This window comes from Mus caroli, unplaced genomic scaffold (genome assembly GCF_978045245.1).
Source record: "Mus caroli unplaced genomic scaffold, Mus_caroli_1 scaffold_5, whole genome shotgun sequence".
Taxonomy (NCBI): domain Eukaryota; kingdom Metazoa; phylum Chordata; class Mammalia; order Rodentia; family Muridae; genus Mus; species Mus caroli.
This window is the reverse complement of record NW_028227260.1, coordinates 131,591,360-131,618,801: the sequence shown is the minus strand read 5'-3', so window position 1 is coordinate 131,618,801 and position 27,442 is coordinate 131,591,360. Positions and strand designations below refer to the sequence as shown.

At 42.7% G+C, this 27,442-nt stretch overlaps 2 pseudogenes; one reads left to right on the top strand and one right to left on the bottom strand.

Annotated features, from left to right (window-relative positions):
* On the top strand, positions 1-27,442 carry LOC147004804 (uncharacterized; annotated as a pseudogene).
* On the bottom strand, positions 21,659-21,775 carry LOC115030206 (small nucleolar RNA SNORA17; annotated as a pseudogene).

Genomic DNA, 27,442 nt, shown 5'->3' with positions numbered 1-27,442 from the left:
ATGCTGAAAGGAGTTGGAGATCTAAGAGTCGGGGAGCAAGGGAGCAAGCGAATAAGAGGTAAGAGAGTGAGGAGGGAGCAAGCAGCTCCTTTTGTAGTGGGCTGGGGCTACCTGGCAGTTGCTAGGTAACTGTGGGGAGGAGCATACCTGATTGTTGCCAGGTAACTGTGGGGGTGGAGTCCAGACAGAATACCAGGAGCTTGGGGCATTTCATTGCCTGTGTGACTTATGGCCACACACCTCTCTGCAGGGGGCTGTGGGAGACTGTAGCTGCGACAGGAGCCAGGGGCCCAGGAGGCGGGGCTGAACTCCAACCTTCCCATGAAGGCAGAAGTCACTGCCCACCAGGTCTCCTGGGTTCCAGGCCTGTGCTCCTACAGACCAGGCTGTCTGTGCACAGTTCACCTTTCCCACACTGAACCATGTTCCAATGCCCCTTTGGAGGATTTTTCATGATCAATTGATCTACATTATAAGAAATATAAAACCAATCAGAAATACTTTAGTATCTATCATAGAGTCTGTGAAGAATGTAGGCCTGTAGAATTTTACTCCATCTCCTTGTTGATATATTATTACTTAAGGAAAGCTAAGTATGGTTGTGCATGACTTTAACGCTGGGATCCTGGAGTCTGAGGCAAGAAGACTGACATGAGTTCAAGCTGGCCTGTATAAACAGAGAGGTAAACAGAAAAGGAACTATGAAGAGGGACTTTCTCAATTCACATACCCCAAAACAAAGGGGAAAAAAATCAATGAAGGGTACATACATTCCCAGATAAGCAATAGCAAATGGAATTTATTGCCTGTAGACTTAACCTTCAAGACATGTGAAAGGGACTCCAGGTTGCCAAAGACCTGGGATGGGGAAAGGCCCCAGAGGGTTTATGAGGGTAACTCTAGCTGAGACTCCTAGCAGTGGGTGATATGGATCCTGAAGTGGCCACTTCCTGTAGCTAGGCAGGACTCCTAGTGGAGGGATAAGGATAGCAACCCACTGAAAAAAACTTCAGTCCAAACTGTGTCCTGCCTATGTGATACGCAGGGACAAAGATAGAGCAGAGACAGAGGGAATAACCAACCAATGACTAACCCAAATTGAGAGCCATCCCGTGGGCAAGAACCAATCTCTGACACTGTTAATGATACTCTATTATGCTTGCACACAGGAGCCTAGCATAACTGTCCTCTGTGAGGCTCCATCCAACAGCCAATGGAAAGAGATGAAGAAACCCACAGTCACGCATTAGGTGGAGCTTTGAACATCTTACCTAGTGTTGGGAGAAGGATTGAGGGACTCGAAGAGGACAGAGACTCCACAGAAAGGCCAACAGAATCAACTAACCAGGACCTTTGGGGATTCTCAGAGACTGAATCACCAACCAGAGTAGGCTTGGACTGGACCTAGGCCCCTGCACGTATGTAACAGATGAACAGCTTGGTCTTCATGTGAGTACACCAACAACTGGAGCAGGGGCTGTCCCTGAGCCTGCTGCCTGCCTGTCTGTGGATCCTACACACCTAAACGGACTGACTCATCTGGCCTCAGTGGGAGAAGATGTGCCTAGTCCTGTGTCAACTTGATGTGCAGAAGTAGGAGGTGGGGGTGTCAGTATGGTGGTGACACTCAGAGGGGACTTCCACAAGGGGAAGGTGGAATGGGGGGAGAACTTGCACGAGGGGGTACTAGGAGGAGAAGAAGGGCTGATATTGGGCTGTAAAGTGAATAAATGAATTTTTTTAAAATTTATTTTATTTTTAATTTATTTCTTACACTCCATATTCCATTTCCTGATCTCTCTCTGCTCCACATCCCACACCTCCTCCCCACCCCACCCCATCTCCATGTGGATACCTCCATCCCCCACCCCACCTGACATCTAAGCTGTATCATGTCTGAATGAACACAGACCCAGAAGTCCTCTACTGTATGTGTGTTGGTGACCTCATATCAGCTTGTGTATGCTGTCTTTTTGGTGGTCCAGTGTTTGAGAGACCTTAGGGGCCCAGATTAATTGAGAATGCTGGTCCTCCTACAGGGTCACCCTCCTCCACAGCTTCTTTCAGCCTTTCCCAAATTCAACAACAGGGGTCAGCTGCCTCTGTTCATTGGTTGGGTGCAAATATCTGCATCTGACTCTTTCAGCTGCCTTTTGGGTCTTTTATAGGGCAGTCATGATAGGTCCCTTTTTATGAGCACTCCATAGCCTCAGTAATAGTGTCAGGCCTTGGGACCTCCCCTTGAGCTGGATCTCACTTTGGGCCTGTCACTGGACCTTCTTTTCCTCAGGCTCCTCTCCATTTCCATCCCTGTAATTTTTTCAGACAGGAACAATTATGAGTCAAAGATGTGACAGTGGGATGGCAACCCCATCCCTCACTTGATGTACTGTCTTCCTGCTGGAGGTGGGCTCTATAAGTTCCCTCATAAAGGACAATAGGGAGAATAAGTGAATTTTTAAAAAAGGAAAAGAAAATAAAGGATACTAGGGGATTACGTCATAGTCACGTAAAGCCACAAGGATTTCCAATAAAGATAAATACACGGTTATAATGGTTAGTGTTGTCAACTTGACAAAATATATAATAACCTGAAAGATGAACCTCTGGACATGCTTATGGGTGATTAACTTGATTATATTAATTGATATGGAAAGACCTGTCTTAATTGTGGGCAGGAACATTCCCTGGTCCTGAGTGTATAAAAATGAGAAAGGCACTCGTCAGAAATCTGTATTCATTTGTCCCTGACTCTGGATGTTTCAAGCTCCTATCAGTTAGGCTTTCCTACTGTGACAAAGCATGACCTCAAACTGTGAGCTAAAAGGGAGCCTTCCTTCCTTAAGTTGGTGTTGTCAGAGTATTTGATCACTGCAATAAGAAAAGAAACGGACAAAATTGGTTCTGAGAAACCGGGCCATTGCAGTGATAAAGCTGTCTATATGGTACTGAGGACTTTGGGATAAGTTTGTATGAGGAATGTAGAACAGTGGGGAATTTTAGGCTGGATGCTGTAAGTGAAAATGTAATGCTTTGTTCTGGTGGCATTTGGGCAGAGAACAATTTGGACACTGGCAGTATGGCCCATGGGATTTCAGAGGTGAACAGGGACTCTATCTGGTACTGGGCCAGGGGCCATTTGTGTGATATTCTGGCCAGGAGTGTCATTTCATTCTTCCCATGTCCTAAGAATATGAGTGAAGCTGAACATAAAAGCCAATACTATAATAAATTTTGTTGTGAACATACTTTCTAGGAGGTTTAAAAGAGAAATACAGAAAATGGCTATAAATCTAAGTTAATGCTACATAATGTATAATTATAATTTGTTTGTTTCGGTCACAAAACACATGAAAGGGCAGAGATATATAGAAGTAGAGTTTTGTATGCAGTTTAGCTTAAGTGGATATGAGTAAAAATCAATTTTTATGTTGTTAGACTATTATATATTGTTCTACGGTAGTTCCCATAATTACCACAGAGAACATGTAAAGAATATTCTCAAAATATGGGTGCATAAAAATTAGGTAACCACAAAAGAAAGTCGTGATGAGGGAGAAAACACTGTGCTTTTATATTCCAAAAACTTAAAAACATTTTTTATATCTGAAGAGGAATTAAGAATATAATTCCATTTGCTATAGCTAAAAAAACCAAACATAGCCCCTAAAAGCTGCAAAGCAGCAACAAAAGGCATTAAAGATGAACATAGCATGTATGTGTACATGCACCTGAACATACACTAGCATGCATCTAGACATGAGTGCATACCATACACACATATCACATAAGAAAAAATAAATAAATAAAAGTAAATAAGATAAATTGGAAGCCTGCTGCAATGACTGGCACATGCCTGTAGACCCAGTACTCAGGGGACTGAGACTGGGGTATTTCAAATTTGAGAACAGTCTGGTTTACACAAAATCCTGTCTCAAACGTGTGCTACATATATACATAATGGAATACTATTCATTTGTAAAAGTAATGTAATCTTGTCATTTGTAACAAGATTGTGACTGGAGAAAATTAAATAAGCCAGGCCGGGGAGGACAAATAGCACCCAATCACATTTATATGTGACATCTAATAAAGCTGATATGGAAGTTCAGAGTAGACAGACTGCGGATGCAGCCTCAAGTGAAGAACTCCTGGGCTCTATCCACAGCATCTCATCAAAGGGTCACACAATTCTTTAATACTAGCACTCTGGTGGTGGAGGCAGGAGGACCAGAAATTGAAGGTAATCTTTGGCTACATAGCTAGTCTGAGGCCAGCCTGGGACACATGCCATTTTTCTCTAGACAAGAAAGATGACTGCAAAAAAGTTGAGAGTAGAATATTGTTTGCCAGAGATGAGGGGAATACAGAGGAGGTGGAATAGGGAAAGCGCAAGTGCTGGGTGCTTAATTGTAGTTAAAATAAAAGGTCTGCTGTTCTACTGCAAAGAAGAGTGACCATAGGAAACTATTATGTATTTTCTATTTCAAAAACTCAGAAAAAAGGCCATTTAAATGTCAACTTTCATTGCAAAAGGATAATAAGTGTTGAAGGATAATGGCACATTATTTTTTAATCTTTAAATTGTTTTCAGCCTCTGAGCTAGTGTCTCACCATACAGACCAAGATGGTTTTGAATTTGCACAAAACCTCCTTTCCTACTCTCCCAAGTGCTAGGGATTACATCCATTCTCATCTCAGCCATGCTCAGCAGAAAGCTATAAGTACACTGATTTATACATCACACAGTTTATCCATGTATGTCATCACCCATAGTTTTCTATTAACTTGTGCCAATTTTATTTTATGTATTAGCAGATGTGCTGGTTAGTTTCTGTCAACTTACAGCCACTCAGAAAGAGGGAACTCCAGTTGAGAAAAAGCCTCAATCAGACTGGTCTGTGGGCAAGCCTGTGGGGCATTTTCTTGATTGGTGCTTGATAAAGAAGGGTTTAGGTTACTGTGCGTGTTGCCAGTCCTGGGCAACTGAGCAAGCCACAGGGAGCAAGCCACCAATGAGCATTCCTTTATAATCTCTGCTTCTTTCTATACCTGCCTCCAGGTTCCTGCCCTGCTTGAGTTCCTGATCTGACTTCTCATCATGGATTATAAACTGTAAGCTGAAATAAACCCCTTCCTCCCCAAATTGCTTTGGCTCATAGTGTTTATCACAGCAAGAGAGAAGCAAACGGAGACAGTTAGAAACATGAATTAAAGAGAACAAATATCAAAAGTTTCAATGAGTTTTAAAAAGTAAATAGAAAAATTCATTTAACACCTAACTTGGAATTTCAGGGAACTCCAAATAGCCAAAATAACCTTGAAAAATAACGGAATTGAAATTGAAATTGAAGGACTCAATTAAAAAACAAAAACCCTTAACATTTACTGTGTGTGTGTGTGTGTGTGTGTGTGTGTGTGTGCGCGCGCGCACATGTGAGTGTTCCCTCCTTCCACTATCTGAAGTTTGAGAGTTGAACTTGGGTTTTCAGGCTGGTTGTAAGCACTTTTACTTACCAAGCCACCTCATTGGCACCGTTTGTTTTTTTCAACTTCAAAACTTACTATATAACTAATGAAAGCAAAATCTGTGTTACTGGAGGGAAAAATAGACACAGATCAGTGGGGTGGAGCCAAGTGCTCAGAAAGCGACCTTTATTTACCTGTTTAGGTTGTTTTTTGACAATGGTACTAAGAACACTTAGTGGGAAAAAAAGATAAATGGTGCTGAGAAAGCAGAATATCCTCATGTTTAAAACATGCAGTTGGATCCATCCCTTAGAACTTGTTCTTATTTGAATCTAAAATACTGTTTTTGGTTTTAAAACCACCTGCTCCTGGTTGTTGGTACTGCTTTCGTAGGCTCTGGATAGTCTAGAGTTAGCAGGAGGGAGTTGAGGATGGGAGGTATATTATCTCAGCTGCTTCTTGTTTCCCTTTGCCTCCCAGTCCACTGCCAGGTGAAGATGCTGCCACAGTCCTCCCACTTCTGCAGAGTCACTATACTTTGCATTTGCTACCATGATCAACGGTGACCCTCAGGAACAGTAAGCCAAAACAAGTCTTTCCTCTCTTAAGTTGCTTCTGTTAGGTCATTTGTCACACTGAGGCGAACTGTAACTAATACACATTATATACAATTAAAATGGTTCCAAGACCTAAATGTAAGAGCTTTGATCAGTGTTTGCTGCAGATATGGTTCATCCCCTTGACAAAGCTGCTGCCCCTTTTCTCTAGAATGGCTTGGCAGAAGCTGCAAAATCATGTAAGTTGGCAGGCATGCAATATAGGCCAGTGGTTCCCAAATGCCAACTCATGGGCAAAGCTGGCTGCACCAGCTTCACCCGAGGACCTTAAAAATGTAGATGCGGGAGTGGGTGGGTTGGGAAGCGGGGGGGGGGGGAGTAATAGGGGGCTTTGGGGATAGCATTTGAAATGTAAATGAAGAAAATACCTAATAAAAAAGAAATTGAATAGCAAATTCAAATATATAGTACTGTTACTATTCTGTATTAAAAAACCTTTATGTTTCTCTTTCATACATATAGAATTCTATGCATTGACAGAAAATGTAGATGAGCAGACTTCATGAGATTCTCACTCAGGAGTTTGAGAGTGGAATTTAGAGGTTCCTATGTGAAAGCTCCCAGGACAGTAAGTCCAGGCAATGCCAAGGTGGGGAATCACTATGTTGGCACTTGAACCTCAGATAGGAGGTTGGAACTAGCTCCTTACAAGTCCCAGTGTGGCCTGTGGACCAGCATCATTGGCATTACCCGGAAGCTTTCCAGGGACAGAATTGTGGGGAAAGAGGCTGTGCTTCTTGGGAGGTAGAGGCAAATAGATCAGAAGTTCAGAGCCAACATGGGCTAAATGAAGTCCTATCTTTTTAAAAAATGTATTTATTTATTTATTTACACTCCATATTTTATTCCCCCCCCACCCAGTCCACCTGCCAACTGTTCCACATCCCCTACCTTCTCCCCATCCCCTGTCTCCAAGTGGATGTCCCCACCCCCACCCCACCTGACTTCCCAACTCCCTGGGGCCTCCAGTCTCTTGAGGATTAGGAGCATCATCTCTAAATAAACACAGACTCAGCAGTTCTCTGGGTCTCATGTTGGGGGCCTCATATCAGCTGATGTATGCTGCCTGTTTGGTGGTCCAGTGTTTGAGAGATCTCGGGGGTCCAGATTAATTGAGTCTGCTGGTCCTCCTACAGGATTGTCCTAATCTTCAGCATCTTTCAGCCTTTCCCTAATTCAACAACAGGGGACAGCTGCTTCTGTCCATTGGTTGGGTGCAAATATCTACATCTGACAGCAACAGCTGCTTGTTGGGTCTCTTGAAGGGCAGTCATGCTAGGTCCCTTTTTGTGAGTGCTCCATAGCCTCAGTAATAGTGTCAGGACTTGGGACCTCCCCTTGAGCTGGATCCCACTTTGGGCCTGTCACTGAACCTTCTTTTCCTCAGGCTCCACTCCATTCCCATCACTGCAGTTCTTTCAGACAGGAACAATTATGGGTCAGAGGTCTGAGTGTGGGAAGGAGCCCCTCTTCCTCGTTTGATGTCCTTTCTTCCTGCTGGAGGTGGGCAAGTTCCCTCTCCCTACTGTAGGGCATTTCTTCTAAGGTCTCTCCCTTTGAGTCCTGAGAGTCTCTCACCTCCCAGGTCTCTGGTGCATTGTGGAGAGTCCTCCCCAACCTCAGACTTCCTGAGGTTGCCTGTTTCCTTTCTTTCTGCTGGCCCTCAGGGCTTCAGTCCTTTTCCCTCACCCAATACCAGATCAGGTTCTCCTCTGCCCCACCCCCATCCACTTTTCCTCCCAAATCCCTCCCTCCCTCCCAACTTGTGATTGCTTTCTTCTCCCTCCCAAGTGGAACTGAAGCATCCTCACTTGGGCACTTCACTTTGCTGAACTTGTTGAGTTCTGTGGACTGTATCTTGGGTATTCTGTACTTTTTTGTGGCTAATATTCACTTATTAGTGAGTACTAATAAAAACGGACATGCATGTCCATTTGGGTCTGAGTTACCTCGCTCAGGATATTTTCTAGTTCCATCCATTTGCCTGCAAAACTCAGAATGTCCTTGTTCTTAATAGCTTAGTAGTATTCCATTGTGTAAACGAATCACATTTTCTATGTCTATTTTCCTGTTGTGGGACATCTAGGTTGTTTCCATATTCTGCCTATCACAAATAAGACCACTATGAATATAGTGAAACACGTGCCCCTGTGGCATGGTAGTGCATCTTTTGGGTACACTCCCAAGAGTGGTATAGCTGGATCTTCAGATAAATCTATTTCTAATTTTCTGAGGAACTTCCAAGTTGATTTCCAGAGTGGTTGTACCAGTTTGCAATTCTACCAGCAATGGAGGACTGTTCCTCTTTCTCCACATCCTCTCCAATATGTGTTGTCACCTGAGGTTTTGATCTTAGCCATTCTGATTGGTATAAAGTTTCGGAATCTCAGGGTTGTTTTGATTTGCATTTCTCTTATCACTAAGGACTTTGAACATTTCTTTAGGTGCTTCTTAGCCATTTGAGATTCCTCAGTTGTGAATCATTGGTTTAGTTCTATATCCTATTTTTTTGATTGGGTTGTTTGTGGGGGATTTTTTGGTGATTAGCTTCTTGAGTTCTTTATATATTTTGGATATTAGCCCTCTATGGGATGTGGGATTAGTGAAGATTTTTTCCCAATCTGTAGGATGCTGAGTTGTCTTACTGACTATGTCCTTTGCCTTACAAAAGCTTTCCAGCTTCATGAGGTTCCACTTATCAATTCCTGATTTTTAGAGCATGAGGCATTGGAGTTCTGTTTAGGAAATTTCCCCCTGTATCAAAGTTCAAGGCTCTTTGCCACTTTCTCTTCTATTAGAAGCCCTATCGTATTTTTTAAAGATCTATTTATTTATTATATGTAAGTATACTGAGTTGTCTTCAGATACCCCAGAAGAGGGCATCAGATCTCATTAAGGATGGTTGTGAGCTACTATGTGGTTGCTGGGATTTGAACTCAGGACCTTCGGAAGAGCAGTCAGTGCTCTTAACCATTGAGCCATCTCTCCAGACCGAAGCCCTATCTTATAAAGAAAGGAACAAATAAAGAAAGGAAAACAGTCTTAGGCCTCTGATAGATGTGTCATAATCTCAGCACTTGAGAAATGAATCAAGATACTCCCTTAGAATTTGAGGCCAGTCAGGATTTACTTTTTATTATTTTATGAGTACAGATGTTTTGTTAGCATGTATATCTGTGCAGCACTTGTGTTCCTTGGAAGCCAGAAGATGGCATTGAATCCCTGAGAACTTAAGTTTACAGATGGCTGTGAGCCGTCAGGTGGGTACTGAGAATGGAACCCAGGTCCTCTGGAAGAGAAGCCAGTGCTCTTAAGCCCTGACCTATCTCTCCAGCCTCCACCAACTTAGATTTTTAGAATCCTCAGAAACCTCCAGATATGTTTAGCTACCGAAGGTTTTGCAGGGAAAGGAGAACCTGCTTATTCTTTTTTTTTAATTTTTAATATTTTTATTACATATTTTCCTCAATTACATTTCCAATGTTATCCCAAAAGTCCCCCATAGCGCCCCCCACTTCCCTACCCACCCATTCCCATTCTTTTGGCCCTGGCATTCCCCTATATTGGGGCATATAAAGTTTGCAAGTCCAATGGGCCTCTCTTTCCATTGATGGCCGACTAGACCATCTTTCGATACATATGCAGCTAGAGACAAGAGCTCCAGGGTTCTGGTTAGTACATCATGTTGTTCCAACAATAGGGTTGCAGATCCCTTTAGCTCCTTGGGTACTTTCTCTAGCTTCTCCATTGGGAGCCCTGTGATACATCCAATAGCTGACTGTGAACATCCACTCCTGTGTTTGCTAGGCCCCGGCATCGTCTCACAAGAGACAGCTATATTTGGGTCCTTTCAACAAAATCTTGCTAGTGTATGCAATGGTGTCAGCGTTTAGAAGCTGCTTATGGGATGGATCCCTGGATACGGCAGTCTCTAAATGGTCCATCCTTTCATCACAGCTACGAACTTTGTCTCTGTAACTCCTTCCCTGGGTGTTTTGTTCCCAATTCTAAGAAGGGGCCCAGTGTCCACACTTTGGTCTTCATTCTTCTTGAGTTTCATGCGTTTAGCAAATTGTATCTCATATCTTGAGGCCCATTGGACTTGCAAACTTTATATGCCCCAATATAGGGGAATGCCAGGGCCAAAAGAATGGGAATGGGTGGGTAGGGAAGTGGGGGGCGCTATGGGGGACTTTTGGGATAACATTGGAAATGTAATTGAGGAAAAAGAGCTAAGCCTTCTCTGACTAGATGGCTAAGAACTAGGATTCTGATATGTGAACAGGGTCAACCATAGCCTGTCTCTAGCTTAGGATTATTCTCCTGAGAGACTTAACAAAGTACAGCTTGAAGATATTTTATATAGCTTTCTGGGTCTAACTCAATATTTCCAACTCTGTGGACCCTCATTGAGGCCCCCAAGTTTACATTTCTAGCTGGTTTCCAGATTAGACTGGTATTGCTTTGTCTGGGGAGCACACTTCTAGAATCATTTGCTCAGGTTAAAAGACCTCAGTGCACACAAGAACTTCAGCAGATCAACCTCTTCCAAGCTAAGAATGATCCAGAGGTAACTGAACTTGAAATCTTGTGGTAGAAAAAAAATTCAGGTTTCCAGCATAGTATGACTCTTGGCCCCACAAAGAGCCATGCACCATGAGTCAGGTATACCTGCCTTCCTATCGCTATGACCCAGGATGTAAGAGCTTGGGTGCATTGGTTTCGATTTGTTTGGTCTTGCTCTATGTTTGGAACTTGACCTGGCTTTCTTACATTCCTAGAACAATTATGGTGTGTAAGATGACCATCCTACCTCTTCCCAGGATTTCATGGCTTTTGTGTAGAGTGATTTCAAAGGACTTATCTTAGGGTATACTCCCAGGTGAATGTGACTTTTTATATACTGCCTTGCTAAAATTTCCAGTGTCCCCATTTTTCCTTTCAGTAAGGTTTCAGAGTCTTCTCTTTCTATAGCCCTCTCAGCTGTGAAGTCAGTCTTGTCTCTTACAGGAAAGCTGCCTTTCTAGAACTCTTGTGGCAGAGACAACTGGGTCTGTGAGAACAGTTCTCTGCAATGCAATTTTGAATGTTTAAAATGTCTCCTTCCTAAATGTCTAAATGCAGTTAATCTTGACTTTGAGTTCCTTCCTGTCTTTCCATACTAGTTGCTCCTCGACTGTGGTTGAGATCAAGGAAGACTTTGAAAGTGGAACTGAGTCACTGAAGTGGCCAGGTGGTTTTCTCAAGACCAGGTTTATACACAAATTTCAACATGTAGTGATTCTAAAGTTCTTTGAATTGCAGCTTATAGCATGTGCCTGTAATTAGAACACATAGGAGGTGGAGGGAAGGAGGATAAGAAATTCAAGGTTATCCTCCAGTAAATAGTGAGTTGAGATCAGACTTGGATACATGAGACCATCTCTCAAAGGAAAAGAAAGAAACACTCTAAAGATTTAGATGTACTGCATGAACATAAATTGTGTGGACTACTAAATATATGCAAATGAGCAACATTAAATGAACAAATCAGTTGTTTTTATAAATTTATACATAATATACTGAATTTGGGGAAGAATAGGAGCGGGAACATGGGAGGAGCTTGATGAAGAAAAGGGAGGAGGAAATTATGTAAATTCAGTAATTATATATGAAAAATTTCAAAATAAATGTAAAAAGTAGACTTTAAATAAATATATATAATTTTTAAAATCTCAAAAGTATAAAAATGCATGTTGTATAATATATCCAGGTGTGACAATACATATTTTTAGCATTCAAGTTTAAAATTTATTTATCTATAGGAAAAATTTCTACTGTGTTCATGTAATTAGCTTCTTTTATTTATAAAGTCAACTATTTTATTATAATCATATATATACATATATAACTATAAGGTGACAATATTGATATTCATTATTCTTTTCTGATATCTAAAATGTATTTTATTATGGTAAAATCATTCCATAAAACACTATTTTTATAACATATCTAAAAGGAGCTGAAGGGAATAGCAGCCCCATAGGAGGAACATCAATATGAACTAACCAGTACCCCCAGAGCTCCCAGGGACTAAACCACCAACCAAAGAATACACATGGTTGGACTCATGGCTCCAGCTGCATATGTAGCAGAGGATGGCCTAGTCGGCCATCAATGGGAGGAGAGGCCCTTGGTCCTGTGAAGGCTCTATGCCCCAGTATAGGGGAATGCTGGGCCAGGAAGCAGGAGTGGGTGAGTTGAGGAGCAGGGGAAGGGAGGAGGGGATAGTGGGTTTTTGGGGAAGGAAACCAGGAAAAGGGAATAACATTTGAAATGTAAATAAAGTAAATATCTAATAAAAATGTTATTCCATTATTTTAATAAACTATTTTGATGTAAAATCAAGTTATGCCAAATTTAATTACATTATACTTTAAATTCTATATTCTGTGCCTGATGCTCTAAAGATCAAATGCAAAATAATTTATAAAACATAAAATAAAAAAACATGTTAACTAATTATGAGCAAATTCATTTTAACAAGTAGATTTCCTAAGCATGCAAATTTTCAGTGTAATTCTGAACAAGGAGTCAGAAAATCTGGATTTGATCTGAATAACTGCAGAAGTGTGACTTTGGGAAGCCTATGTAATGCATATCTTTCTATACTAAGGTTTGTACACTAGGGCACATGCAAGAACCTGTAAAGTTAAAATGGGAATTGAATGCAGCACTGTATGTAAAAACATAGAAACAATGCCCAGAATAAACATATCATATCATGCTTCTAAAAGAAAGATGAGGGCTAGAGCACTTGGAAGTGATGGGCCAGACTGATCCCAAATGCTTTTGTTTTGTTTTGTTTTGTTTTTTATGATGATAAAACATTTCACCCAGACCTGAAGTACGGCGAGGCAAATGAAATGCTCAATCTATAAGCCCATGATTCTGACAGTTAATGTCTCCTTCTTTAGTTTGGTCCTTAGTGTCTGATCCAGCTATAATATTATCTTGAAGAGTGGGTTGCTCAGGCTATAAATGTCCCATCCTTCCTTAATGGCTCATCAGCAGATCATGAATCTGCAGACAAAGCCTGCAGAAGTCGAATGAGTCTCATGTAGGATCCCCAGGGTAATGATGGTCTGCTTTCTGAGAGATAATGTTGATAAAATGGACAACCTCAAGTGTCATTCCTCAGACACCTTCCACTTCTGTTTTAGACAGTCTCTCATTGGCTTAGAACTTTGCCAAACAGGCTAGACTAACTGGCCAGGCAGCTTCCAGAGATCTGTATGTCTCAGCCTCCCAACTCACCACCACTGAAAAAATAATTTTCAGAAAGCTACTAGACAAGTCTAATGTTGATGATTCACTGGGAATGAGGCTTCGGGGAGCTACAGATCCCTTATCTCCTTCTCAGTAGCTGTTAGTCTTGTCTAGGTTTCATGGCTACCATAAACCAGAGGAGAGTAACATTGGCATTGAGCTGGTTAAAACCCCAATAAAGATGGGAGGGGTCGCTGGGCAGTGGTAGTGCACACCTTTAATCCCAGCACTTGGGAGGCAGAGGCAGTTGGATTTCTGAGTTCGAGGCCAGCCTGGTCTACATACTGAGTTCCAGGACAGCCAGGACTACACAGAGAAACCCTGTCTCAAATAATCAAAATAATAATAATAATAATAAAATAAAAATAAAAAAATTAAAAAGATGAAGGGGTCAGTAAACCCCTTCTCAATATAGATACATTAAATACATCTTTTCTCTAATTAGCATATTGAGGATAGGTGGCCAAGCTTAGCTGTTAGGAATGCCAGGGCCCAGGTTCTGACTTTAATAGCGACAGTAACACCAATGACCATTAAATTTTCTTAAATCCCAAAGCAAGCGATGGGATGGTTCTTCTAACCTGGAAAACAAGATTCATCCAGCTGCTATCTCTGTCAGCCCCACATCATTCCAGGCCTGCAACCTTTTGAGTTCAATAGTTCAATTCTTCTGGTCAGCTCCACTCTGGGACACAGTTCACTATCAAAATTCACTCAGAAAAGTTGATATAGGAGGAGTTGTTAGCACCAGGTCCTCACTTGAGTATAGTAGGAAAATAACCTTTGTGAGTTTTTGCATCTGTGTGTGTGTGATATGTGTTTGTGTGTGTTGTGTGTGTGTGTGTGTGTGTGTGTGTGTGAGCTCCCTTCTCCCTGGATCATTAATGGAACAAAATTAAGTGGCCATCTGGTCTGAGTTGGTGTTCACAGTTGGGACTAAGAGGCAAAGTCCAAACTTAAACTGGAGAAAGGAGATCAATTCAGGGGCACTTGAGATGTCTCAATACACTCTTGAAACATAGAATTCCATTCATTGATTCAGAACTATATGGAAGTCTAAAAAGGACCCCAGATAGCTCACTCAATCTTTTGTCTCTGGCTGACCTTGAGTCAGAGTTGTAAACTGTATGTCCAGGCACTGAAATAATCTCCCAGAACACAGTGAAACATTTGCTAGCCTGGGAGCTTTATAGTTGAGAGTATTAAACCTTAGCTGATGGTGAAGCTAAGCAGGCAGAAACTTGAGGGGCCTCACACAATGAAGATTACAGACTTAGCAGAATTCATTTCTGCAAAGCCTTTAAATAAACAAACAGCAGCAACAGTAAGTAAGAAAAAGAGAGAGAATAATTAACCCCATAGGAGGACTGGATTTCCAGAATTGTCATAATATTTAACTCATTCAGCTTTCAATACAAGGTTAGGAGGTACACAAAGAAACAGAAAAATATGGTCCTTTCCTATGAAAAAGAACTATTAAGTCAAATCACCAGGATTCTAGGAAATGAAATCCATGAGAGAAAGGGAAAGAGAGCATGTGTCTTTTTTACCGGTTGGGACATCTTCTGGATATATGCCCAGGAGAGGTATTGCTGGATCCTCCGGTAGTACTATGTCCAATTTTCTGAGGAACCGCCAGACTGATTTCCAGAGTGGTTGTACAAGCTTGCAATCCCACCAACAATGGAGGAGTGTTCCTCTTTCTCCACATCCTCGCCAGCATCTGCTGTCACCTGAATTTTTGATCTTAGCCATTCTGACTGGTGTGAGGTGGAATCTCAGGGTTGTTTTGATTTGCATTTCCCTGATGATTAAGGATGTTGAACATTTTTTCAGGTGTTTCTCTGCCATTCGGTATTCCTCAGGTGAGAATTCTTTGTTCAGTTCTGAGCCCCATTTTTTAATGGGGTTATTTGACTTTCTGGAGTCCACCTTCTTGAGTTCTTTATATATATTGGATATTAGTCCCCTATCTGATTTAGGATAGGTAAAGATCCTTTCCCAATCTGTTGGTGGTCTTTTTGTCTTATGCTCCACTATGTTCATAGCAGCCCTATTTATAATAGCCAGAAGCTGGAAAGAACCCAGATGTCCCTCAACAGAGGAATGGATACAGAAATTATGGTACATTTACACAATGGAGTACTACTCAGCTATTAAAAAGAATGAATTTATGAAATTCCTAGCCAAATGGATGGACCTGGAGGGCATCATCTTGAGTGAAGTAACACAATCACAAAAGAACTCACACAATATGTATTCACTGATAAGTGGATATTAGCCCAAAAAATAGGATACCCAAGATATAAGATACAATTTGCTAAACGCATGAAACTCAAGAAGAATGAAGACCAAAGTGTGGACACTGTGCCCCTTCTTAGAATTGGGAACAAAACACCCAGGGAAGGAGTTACAGAGACAAAGTTCGTAGCTGTGATGAAAGGATGGACCATTTAGAGACTGCCGTATCCAGGGATCCATCCCATAAGCAGCTTCTAAACGCTGACACCATTGCATACACTAGCAAGATTTTGCTGAAAGGACCCAAATATAGCTGTCTCTTGTGAGACGATGCCAGGGCCTAGCAAACACAGGAGTGGATGTTCACAGTCAGCTATTGGATGTATCACAGGGCTCCCAATGGAGAAGCTAGAGAAAGTACCCAAGGAGCTAAAGGGATCTGCAACCCTATTGTTGGAACAACATGATGTACTAACCAGAACCCCGGAGCTCTTGTCTCTAGCTGCATATGTATCGAAAGATGACCTAGTCGGCCATCAATGGAAAGAGAGGCCCATTGGACTTGCAAACTTTATATGCCCCAATATAGGGGAATGCCAGGGCCAAAAGAATGGGAATGGGTGGGTAGGGAAGTGGGGGGCGCTATGGGGGACTTTTGGGATAGCATTGGAAATGTAATTGAGGAAAATATGTAATAAAAATATAAAAAAAAATAAAAATAAAAAAATTAAAAAAAAGGGAAAGAGAAAGTTATTTAGTTAATTGGTTAGTTAGTCAATTCTGGAGCTAGATGGAGATGTCTCAGTGGTTAAAAACATGCACTGCTCTTCCAAAGGCCCCAAATTCAGTTTACAGTACCCACAAGGAGTGGTTCACAATGGCCTGTAGGACTCAGGGAATCTAGCACCTTCTTCTGGCTATCAAAGGCAAATGCATTCATAAGTGCATACCCCCAAATAGACACACACACACACACATACACACACACACACACACACCAATAATAATTAAAGAAAAGCAGACCATAAATTTAAGGGGGAATGGGGCTATGCCATGAAACGGTTTGGAGAGAGGGGTAATTAATATAATTTAATTTTAATTAAAGTAAATTTTAAATAAAAACTAGTACTTATAGTAACATTAAAAGAATAAAATATATAAGAATAAACTCAACAAATGAGCTTGAAACTTTTATACTGAATAATTTTAAGACATTGTTGCATGAAATTAAAGAAGCCCCTAATGAAATTTAACATAGCCTGTGTTCATGTATTGGAATACTTAATATTGTTATGGTAGCAATACTCAGAAAATGAGTCTACAGAATTGGTATAGTGAAGGTTCATTAGCTTTATTCATAAATTAGTAAATTGATCATAACAGTCATGTGAAAATGCAAAGGACTTAGACTGGCTGAAGGCTGGTAAAAATGTAAATTAATGCAGCCACAACAGAAATCAGTTCAGATATTTCTCAAAGAATTAGAAATAGGACTATCATGTGCTATACCACTCCTGGGACTATATTTAATGTCCAAGACACAGAATTACCTTAGATGTCCATCAACAGGTGGGTAGACTAAGTAATTGTGCTATTCATGATAGAGTATTATTCAGCCACTAAAAAGAATGAAATGATGTCATTTTAGAAACATGCATGGAAACAGAAGTCACCATTTAAAGCAAAATAATACAGATTTGAGAGGGAGGATGAGAACATTTTCTCTTACATGCAGAATAAACAGGTTCACATTTTACCTTTGTCACTTGATGGGCCACCTCTCCTGTCTGTCTCTCACTTACTTATATGCTATGGCAGGGTATCACCAGGTCCATGAAGTAGCTTAGTTTCAAACAGTTGGCATGTGGCTATTGCACTCTAAGATATATAAAGGAATAAAGATAAAATGAAAGAAAGAAAAATTAGTTTTATTTTTGGAGACAGGGTCTCACATAGCCCAGACTGGCCTCAAACTTGATATATAACTAAAGATGACCTTGAACTCCTGATTCTTCTCCCTCCATCTTTCAAGGGCAACACCATAGCTTATTTATGTGGTGTTGAAAATCAAGTTCTATGCATTCGAGGTAAGAACTCTGCCAGCTAAGCTATATTCCCTAACGCCCACGTGTAGTTCTTTGCCACCGTGGCCTGCCCTATAAGAGTCAGACCAAATCCTCCTACTTGATTTCAGGCCAATGAGAACTGCATGTTAATCCTCTAGCTAAGACTGCCAGTTGGGTGCCATCAAGTCTACTTGACTTGCCTTGTGTTTGAGATTTCTGCCTCCCACCTCCAAGCTAGGATTGAAGCTATAGATTATTTTTTTATTTTTCTCTACATGGCCTTTAAAAAACCTTTCTTATTGGTTCTTTGCAAATTTCACATCATGCACCCCAAGCCCACTCCTCTCCCTCTCCCCTTGAACCCACCCTCCACCCTAGCAACCTTCCACGTCCCCAATAGAGAAAAAAAATCTCATCGTGGAAGCTGCAGTGTGTAACAGTGTGTCCCACAGTAGACTCTTTTGTGAGCATTACTTTGTTCACAAATGTTCATTGCAGTGACTCCTTGGTATAGTACCAGGCCTCTGGCTTCTGCTACACAATCAATCCTGGAACCTCACTGTGACTCTTCCCAGCTATCCTGTTGCTATCCTGTGTTATGGAGATCCTGTCGTTTTGAATCTGTAGGACTGGCCCCTTCATGCACTCCAGCAGTTCATCCATGGGGTAGATCTTGGGGTGGGCCAATTTAAATCCCTGGATCTTGGTCTGAAGGTATGAGCTGGTCAACACACCAGTTCTCCCACTCTTATGGCTTTGGGGCTGCCTTACCTACAAACCCCACAACCAGGAGCAGCTCTACCCTGATGTTCCAGGCAAGGCACAGGGCCCACTTTCCCAAGTGTTACAGTCATTGGGGGACATGGCCAGTTCTTTCACTCTCATGATTCCAGGGCCAGCTTTCCTGCCTGCCATAAGTAGCAAGATTTAAGGGAGGAGAGGAGGGCATCTTTCCCTCATCAGAGCCACCACACAGAAGACAGAGGCAGGGCCAACTCTCCTGTGCTCACCTGCAGCCTCCATGTCCAGGGCCAGCCCCACTGTGCTGCCCAGGTGAGATTCAGGGTGCTCTCCCGCCCGAGTGCTGCAGCAGGTGAGGGGCAGGTCCAACTCTCCTGCTTTCATGACCCCAGGAGCAGCTCTCTGGCCTGCCACAGGTGGCAAGGGGAGAGGGTAGGGAAGGGTATCTCTCCCTTGCTCACATTTCCAAATAGACAAGTGGCAGGGCCAGCTCTCCCACACTCACAACTTTGGGGCTGGCTCACCCACAACCCTGTCATAGGGCCATAGGGACTCTGCTGTGGTGCCCAAGTGAGGTACAGGGTCTGCTCTTATGATCCTTTCAGAGCTATAAATGGCTAGGGTAAAAGGAAGGAGAGTTGATCTCTTCTTCATCTGAGCTACCACAAAGCAGATAAGAGGGAGGGCCAGCTTTCCTACACTCATGCCCTCAGGGCTAGCTCACCAGCAAACCTCATATCCAAGGCCAGCTCTGTGGTTCTGCACTTCACCCCACCAACGGGGTGTGGGAACTCTGCTGGGCAGGGAAAATGCAGAGATGCTAGACTGTATGTACCCTGCTTCATTATTGGATGCTAGACTTGAGGGAAGTGCCAATATACCACGCAGGAGGTGGGAAAACACAGTCTAAGATATGGGAGGCTGAAGCTGGAGTTCTCTGACTCCAGGGTATCCAGTTGGCACTGGAAACTTTGCAGAAGAGTTAGGAATGGAGAGTCAGGAGTCCACAGGCCTGAGATGAGGCCAGAGCAGGGGGGTGGTTCTCAGACTCCTGGACATCCAGACACTGTTGGAAGTTGCAGAGGAGCTGAGGAGAATGGAGGAGACCTGTGTGGGCTGAGGACAAGCCAGGGTCCAGGGGGATGCGGCCCCCAGCTTAGCTCAGTGGTGGCAAGTCTGGAAGCATGGAGGGGCCTTCTGAGGGAGACTTTAGATGGTAGAGCGACTCTGTAGTTGAAGGCTTTCTCTATGCTTCCCACAGCGGTTCTTGATGAAAGAGACAATCCTTGATTCCCAACTGTTTATTGATTGTTCATTGTGGAAAATGGGTGCATACCACCTCCTCAGGGTGCACTAGAGATTAAACACCTTCTGCAGGAAGTAATATTCAGGAAGGAAAGCTTATTGGCTAAACCCTCAGGACCTCTAGATACCTCATTAGCATAGAGAGCTCTGTTCTGATCTATGTGACCTATATGTTTCTATGTAGGGAGTATGGTCACATGACAGGGGCTTGCTCAGAAGCAGATAAAACTCTTTATCATCCCCTCTGGGTTCCTGGGCTGCCAACCACTCAACCTTAGCAAGTTTCCTGGCATGGTCCACTGTCCCACAACTGCTACTGTGCTGCCCAGGTGTGTTGTAGGGCTAGTTCTCCTGAGTGCTACAGTAGGTGGGGTGGGGATAGCCCTCTTGCTCTGAGGACCTTGGGGTCAGCTCTCCTGCCTGCTGAGGGTAGAGGTAGGCCATATTTTCCTCTCCCATGTCACCGAATGGCAGACCAGTGGCAGGGCCAGCTCTCCCACACTTATGCCCCTGGGACCTAGCTGAGACATCAGGGTCAGCTCTACTATGCTGCCCCAGGGAATGTGCATGGCCTAATCTCCCGGGTGCTATATCAGGTGATGGGCAGAGTCAGCTCTCCTGCTCTCACAAATGATCCCAAGGCCTGGTCTCCCACCTGCCACAAGTGGTAAGGAACAAGATGGGGAGGAGGGTAACTCTCCCTTGACTATGCTACTCACACAGGTGATGAGTGGTAGGGCCCAGCTTTCCCATGCTTATACCCCTGGGGCCAGATCACCTGCAACTCCCACAAAGTGCAGCTGCTCTCCCTAGAACTGCAGCCGGCTAGGGATGGGGGTCAGCTCTCCTGCTCTCACATCCCTAGGGAGCGCTCTCCCAGGATGCCCAAGTGAGAGATAGGTATGAGGCAAGTAGACCTAGACCATGGCACCAGATAGAAGAAGTGGTAAGGTTGAGCAGGCTCAAACTCTAGGGAATCTCAGAATTGAGAATTGCAGGCATGGAGTCAGCTCCCTGTCAAACTACCTGATCTGGAACATGTCACCATGACACCCCACTGAGGACCATGACAATCAGTCATATAGCATTAAAATCTGTTCTTTATGGCCTGAGGGGAAGTGTAGACCTGTGGACCCCTGTTCTGACTGAGACCCCTATTACAGACTGTATTTTCCTTCCCTGAGTGGCTTCCTGATGGCACTAGGGAACCCCGAGTGGTGAGGCAGACATGCAGCTGGACAGGTGGGGTCAGTTCTGCAGAGTCCTCAGACATCAACATGTCCCTGGGCAGTAGCCCAGACTAGGATGTTCACCTGACCTTTGGTAGTAACAGACCCCTGCTGCTGCAGGGGTGGTCTCTAGTGGAAGCATAGGCTAGGACCCCACCAAGGTCTCAGGTAGCATCACTGGCTACTCACACCAGGCTCTTCCTCACTACTCTCAAGTCTCCAGTTCTACCTCTCTTCATTGTACACACATCCTTCTGTTTCTCTTTTTCTTATGATTTTCCACCACTCACTTGCTCCTCTTAGTGCTGCCCTGTGTCCTGAGTATCTGGGGTCATCTCAGGTGTGGTCTCAGGAGTGCTACCCCTCCCCTCACTTATGCATTATGGAACTAGGCAGGGGTCATCTCAGGGGCATAGTCTGTGCCCCTACCCAGGCCTGTGCAGTGCTGGACTGGTGGTCATCTCAGGGATGCTCCCTGTCCGGGCCACATGGTGCAAGTCCGGTGGTTTTCTCAGGTTCACTCTTTGCTTGCCATAGTGACTCCATGGGAGGGTCTTCTGTTTTGAAATCACTTCCTCATGGGGCCTGCGGTCCTAGATGGGGTTCTTCTAGTCTCTGGCTTGCTCCTCACCCTAAGAGCCTGCCAGACTGGTGATCATCTCAGGTTCACCTTTTTTCAGGGAATGTTAAGCTACCAACCATTTAGATGTTCACAGGCACTGTATGAAGACATAAAGCCTCTCTTATCCCTGCTGCCTACTGACAACACATCCTCACCTGCAATGCCTCTAAGGAAAGTTCTGCATGGCCTTTTGACTTCTTTGTACTTTTAGCAGTTCTGTCACCTCTTTATTGGTTCTCTCTACTTGCTCTCTCCTCAGAATACATTATCAGCTTTGATGGCAGATGTTTCTCATTCACAAGGTTGCATGGAAGAAACTTCTACTCTACCATTTTATCTTTAGCCCAAGAAATTGTCTTGATGTCTATATTCAAGGGTAGAATCTGAGTCATACTGGCAGGTGTGGTAGCACATACTTACAGTCCCATAAGACTGGGCAGGAGAATTGCTGTGAGTTCAAGGCCAGCATGGAACACATAACTGTAGTCTTGTCTCAAAACAAACCAAAAGTGGTAATATTTCATTGGAGAATTAAAGATTTCATTAAAGCGATGTAAAATTTAAGGTATACTTAGATCTCTGAGCGTAGCAGTGCATGCATGCCTGCAATCACAGCATAGTGGAGATAGGGGTAAAAGGCTTAGGGGTTCAAGGTCAGTCTTGGCTATGTGAAATCCAGTTTAAAAAGAAAACCCCCAAGACAAACAAACAACACAACAAAACCAAACAAATCAGGAGGTGCCTCAGTCAGTAAAGTACAAGTTCTTGGATTTGATCCCCCAAACCATCACAAAAGTGCTAGACATGGTAGTGCATTTACAATCCCACTGTTGAGGGGTTGAAACTCTCTGTCTAGCCAGCCTAGCCTACTTGTCAAGAGCAAGGCTAGTGAGAATCTCTGTCCCAGTGGAGGTAGATGACATTTCTGGATGACACCGACCTTGTTCTCTGGCCTCACACACGTGTTTGTACACACTCACACATGCATAAAAAGAAAGCCAAGACACAAATTGATATAGCATAAGAGGAATGAATATGTAAATGGAAAAGGATGAATTATTCTTTATTATGGTTAAAACATCCTACACTTTAAAAAATGCCATGGAAAGTAATTCATAACTATATATATGGAAAGAATGAAAACATTTCATTAAATAATTAAATAATTAAATAATGAAAAGAGGCTTCATCTATTTTTCAAATAAAAAAATATAATATATTTGGAAATAATGAAAGCATATTAGCAATTTGAAAAGGCTTGATCTACTTTTCAATTAAAAATGTAGAATCAAATGCTTGTATAGTATATTTAATAAGTATTAAAGAAAGAGACTGAAAATATTAAATAGTATATTTAAAAATTTCAAAATGACTTCTTTCTTATAAGCCACTCATATCTGAATGTGTTGTGAAGACTGAGTGGGAGACCATTGTGTTGCTTTTATTGTCTTTTTAAAGAATTGAACTGAACAAAAGTAAACATTTGAACAACTTTATCCAAGTCTGTGCTGGACCAGAATGGAAGTGGGGCAGAACTAGAGCAAGAAAAACAAGTAAGGTGGGACCAGGGCGAACCCTGTCCTTGGTTAACATTTTTAGTAGGAAGAAATTGGATTTAATGAATATATTGCAAGAGAAGAGCGCTGGACAGTAACAAGACTGTCTGTGTTGGCATTCCATACACTCTGGACTTTTGGAATTGATTTTGATTTCTTACCAACATTTTCTTCAGATGGTATTTGTCTTAATTTCTGAGGTTTCTAGTGCCCTAACAGATTTTGTGCCCAAGATGAATGCCTCACTTTCCCACATTAATTTTGACCCTGTTTAGACCTTCCAGCTCCAGTCACCTCCTGCTCAATGCCATAGTATCTTTAGCTTTTAAAAACCTTGGTTTTGACTGACTGCTCCGAAAAGCCATCTTTGCATTGTTCCCGGGTCGTGCTCCACGCTCACTGCAGCCAACTTAGTTCGCCTCCCACCACCTCCTCCAACGCAGACTCTGGACTTCTGCAGCTTTCTCGCCAGAGTCCTTGAACTCGACTAATTCCTCACTCGCTGCATCGGGCCACTGGTGTGCCCCACCACGTCAGACGCGGCAGTGGACACCAGCTCTGAGATCACCACCAAGGACTTGAAGGAGAAGCAGGAAGTTGTCGAGGATGCAGAAGAGATACACCTGCCAATGGGAATGCTCAAAATGAGGAAAATGGGGAGCAGGAGGCTGACAATGAGCTAAATGAAGAAGAGGAAGAAGGTGGGGAGGAAGAGAAGGAGGAGGAGGCAGAAGAGGAGGAGGCAGAGGAGGAGGAGGCAGAGGAGGAGGAGGAAGAGGAAGAGGAGGAAAGTGACGGTGAGGAAAAGGATGGAGATGAAGCTGAGGAAGCTGAGGTTCCTACAGGCAAACAGGTAGCTAAGAATGATGAGGATGAGGATGTTGACACCAAGAAGCAGAAGACTGACGAGGATGACTAGACAGCAAAAGGAAAAGCTAACCTTACACATCGTGACCTAGTCACCCTTCACTTCCCATCTCAGAATTTAATCCTGGTCACCTTTGAGTAGAGAAGCAGGCTCCACCTACCCTCAGCGGGCTGTGCCACCCACAGATGACATGTGTTCTCCATGACCCCGCCAAAACCACAACACAAACTGGCATCATGGGAGGAAAAAAGAACCAGATCTTCCCAGGGCCTCCTTTTTTTTTTTTTTTTTTTTTCTCAAAAATACTTTAAAAGGAAAATTTGTCTGTATTTTTATTTACATTTTATATTTTTGTACATATTGTTAGGGATCAGCCATTTTTAATGATAACGGGTGACCAAACCAGCCTTCAGAGTGTTTTCTGTCCTACTTCAGACTTTACTTGTGGTGTGACCATGTTCATTATAGTCTCATAGGAGAAAAAAAAAAACTTGTAAAATAAAAAACAAAACCAACAACAACAAAAATCGTATTCTGAGCATTCCAGTAACTAGCCGTACTGTAAGTAGTTGGTTTGTATGAGATAGTTAAAAAGGCCAAAAATAAAAAGATTTTTTCCTTTTTTTTGGGGGGGGGCTACGAAGTTTCTGGGGTTTTATTATTATTATTGTTATTATTATTATTTTGCCTATTTGATGTATGTGTAAAACAATGATCAATAATAAACCAAAATTTTATTTTGCTGAGTTGTTCTAAAAAACAAACTGGGTCTTATAAAACATTGGCTAACGTCAAACTCCTTGATGTAGCCAGGGATGAACTGGAACATCTCCTGCTTCTGCCTCTGTAACCTGATGCTGTGATTACAAGCACAAAACCCCACTTGGTGCTACGGATCGAGATGAGGTTCTAAGGAATGCTAGGTGAATACTCTGCCAACAGAGCTACATCCCCTTGAGCTCTGATTCTAAGCCCATTCATTACATTATATTCTCAAGACAGAGAAGTACCAGGAAACAAGAATGGTGGCAGTAGCAACTTTCTTTGCATCTGCAGAATCCAGCCATGGGATTAAATGACATCTGAATATCATCTTCCAGTGCTCATGGATTAGAGAGACTGCAATAAAATGAGTGGACCTAATACTAATATCTACACTCTAGTAATGTCAGTAGTCATTGCTTTGCATTTTCAAAACTTGTTTCTATTCTTTTGCCTTTAGGATGGTTATATACATTGCCATTGAGAGCCAGATATCTTCCAGAAATTATCTTCAGCAACTTGTTCTATAGGCAGAAAAACTGAAGTTGGTGGCCATTCTATTATGACCCAAAGCAGGAGCAACAAGTGAGGTCTCTAAAGTTCCAGGTCAGCATCTATGCTGTACTGCCTCTGTTTTCTTGACTCTTTGTACAACTGGTTTCAATACTGTTCAGTTCAAGAAAGCTTGATAAACAATCACGAAAGTTCCATTTCCATTTGCTTTTGATGTTGGGAAAGCAGGATATTGAAGGAGCCAAGTTCCTCAGTCCTCTGCATAAAACAGTCTCAGGTTGTCTTCCTGTCTTTGGCATCATTGTCCTTTGTCTCTGCCTTCTGGTCCTAGTTTTTTTCTATTCAGGAATAGCAGGACTTACCTTATGTGGTATTAGTGAGGCTGAAGCAGGTACTTCAGGTACCCTTGCAGTACTGTGAGCATCACAGCTAATAAAATGTAACTGTAATTGACCTGAGGATGTAGCTCAGTTGGTAGAGTGCATACATAAAACCCTGGGTTTGATCCCTAGCATTCCACAAAAACTGGATGTCATGAATACCTATAATCCTAGCACTTAAGAGGTGGAGGTAGGAATTCCCTGCCCGCCCCCCCCCCCCAAAAAAAAAATCAAGGTTATCCTCAGCTACATGCAGACTCTGAAGCTTGGATCAATGTTCTCTGTGAGTTTTTGGAAATCTGGTCTTATGGCTAATTTTATATTAGCTTGACACAAGCTGTGGTTATTTGGGAAGATGGAGCCTTAATTGAGAAAATGTTTCCAGCAAATTGACCTATGGGCAAGCCTGTAGTACATTTACTTGATTTATGGTTTATGTTGGAGGGCCCAGATCACTGTGGGTGTACCATCCCTGGGCTGGTGGTCCTGGGTTCTAGAGGAAAGCAGGCTGGGCAGGCCATGGGGAACAATCCAGGAAGCAGCATGCTCCCATGCCCTCTGCATCCTCTCCTGACTCCAGGTCCCTGCCCTGTTTAAGTTCCTGCCTCAAACTTCTTTGTTAATGGACTAAGTCATGGGACTTGGTCATGATATTTTATCACATCAATAAATACCCTAAGACACATGCTAAGAAAATACAAAAATGCAAGGTTGAACCCTTGGCTAGGAGTATTATGAGATCTGAAAGCAGCAGCAGCAGCATAGATAAAGTGCAAATCCTGCCTCAAATCTACCTCTGCCACCAACAGGAAGGGAATACTATAGACTACATTTTAGAGGCTGTCATTGAATGTATAAATGAGTGTGAAGTTATGTTAATAGTTTTAGAGGCAGAGTTTGATTTGTTTTTGTTTATTCAAACCTGCAAATGCTATGCCAAAATATGAGAACTCCACTCTGCGGAAGACTCTTATATAATTTGTTTTCATTAAAATTTCTTGGTTTATGTGATTCTTTCAGTTCTCAGTGTTTGTGCCCATGGAAATCTGGTAAAGCAAAAGTTCTAATGGCTTACTTCTTGCTGATATTTAATATGCTCCTCCTGACTTGGTGTCACTAATCCTGAAGAAAGACACACTAGCAAACTTTTCCTACATTTCTATTTAAGCTTAAATAGATTCTCTCTCTCTCTCTCTCTCTCTCTCTCTCTCTCTCCCTCCCTCCCTCCCTCCCTCCCTCTCCCTCTCCCTCTCCCTCTCCCTCCCCCTCCCTCCCCCTTCCTCTCCCTCCCTCTCCCTTTCCTCCCTCTCCCTCTCTCCCTCTCTCCCTCTCTCTCTCTCTCTCTCTCTCTCTCTCTCTCTCTCTCTCTCTCTCTCTCTCTCTCTCTCTCTCTCTCTCTGTTCACAGTGCCCGTCTGGAAGAGGTCAAAGGATAGCTTATGGAAATCATTCTACCTTTTTATGGGTCCCGAGGAGTGAACTCAGGCCACTAGGCTTGCATGGCAAATGCCTTTACCCACTGAGCCATATTCTTAATAATATTTTTACAAATTCTATGAGATTTTTATGCAATATATTTTGATCATATTTACCCCTGCAACTCTTCAAGATCCACCTCCAATCTCCCTACCACCCAACTTCATGTTCTCTTTTAAAAAATATTTTAAAATATTAATTGAAATATAATTATTACATCATCTTTTTCCATTGAGTCCAATTGGCACTGCTCAAATTCAGATGTGGAGCATGCCCTTGAGAATGGTTGA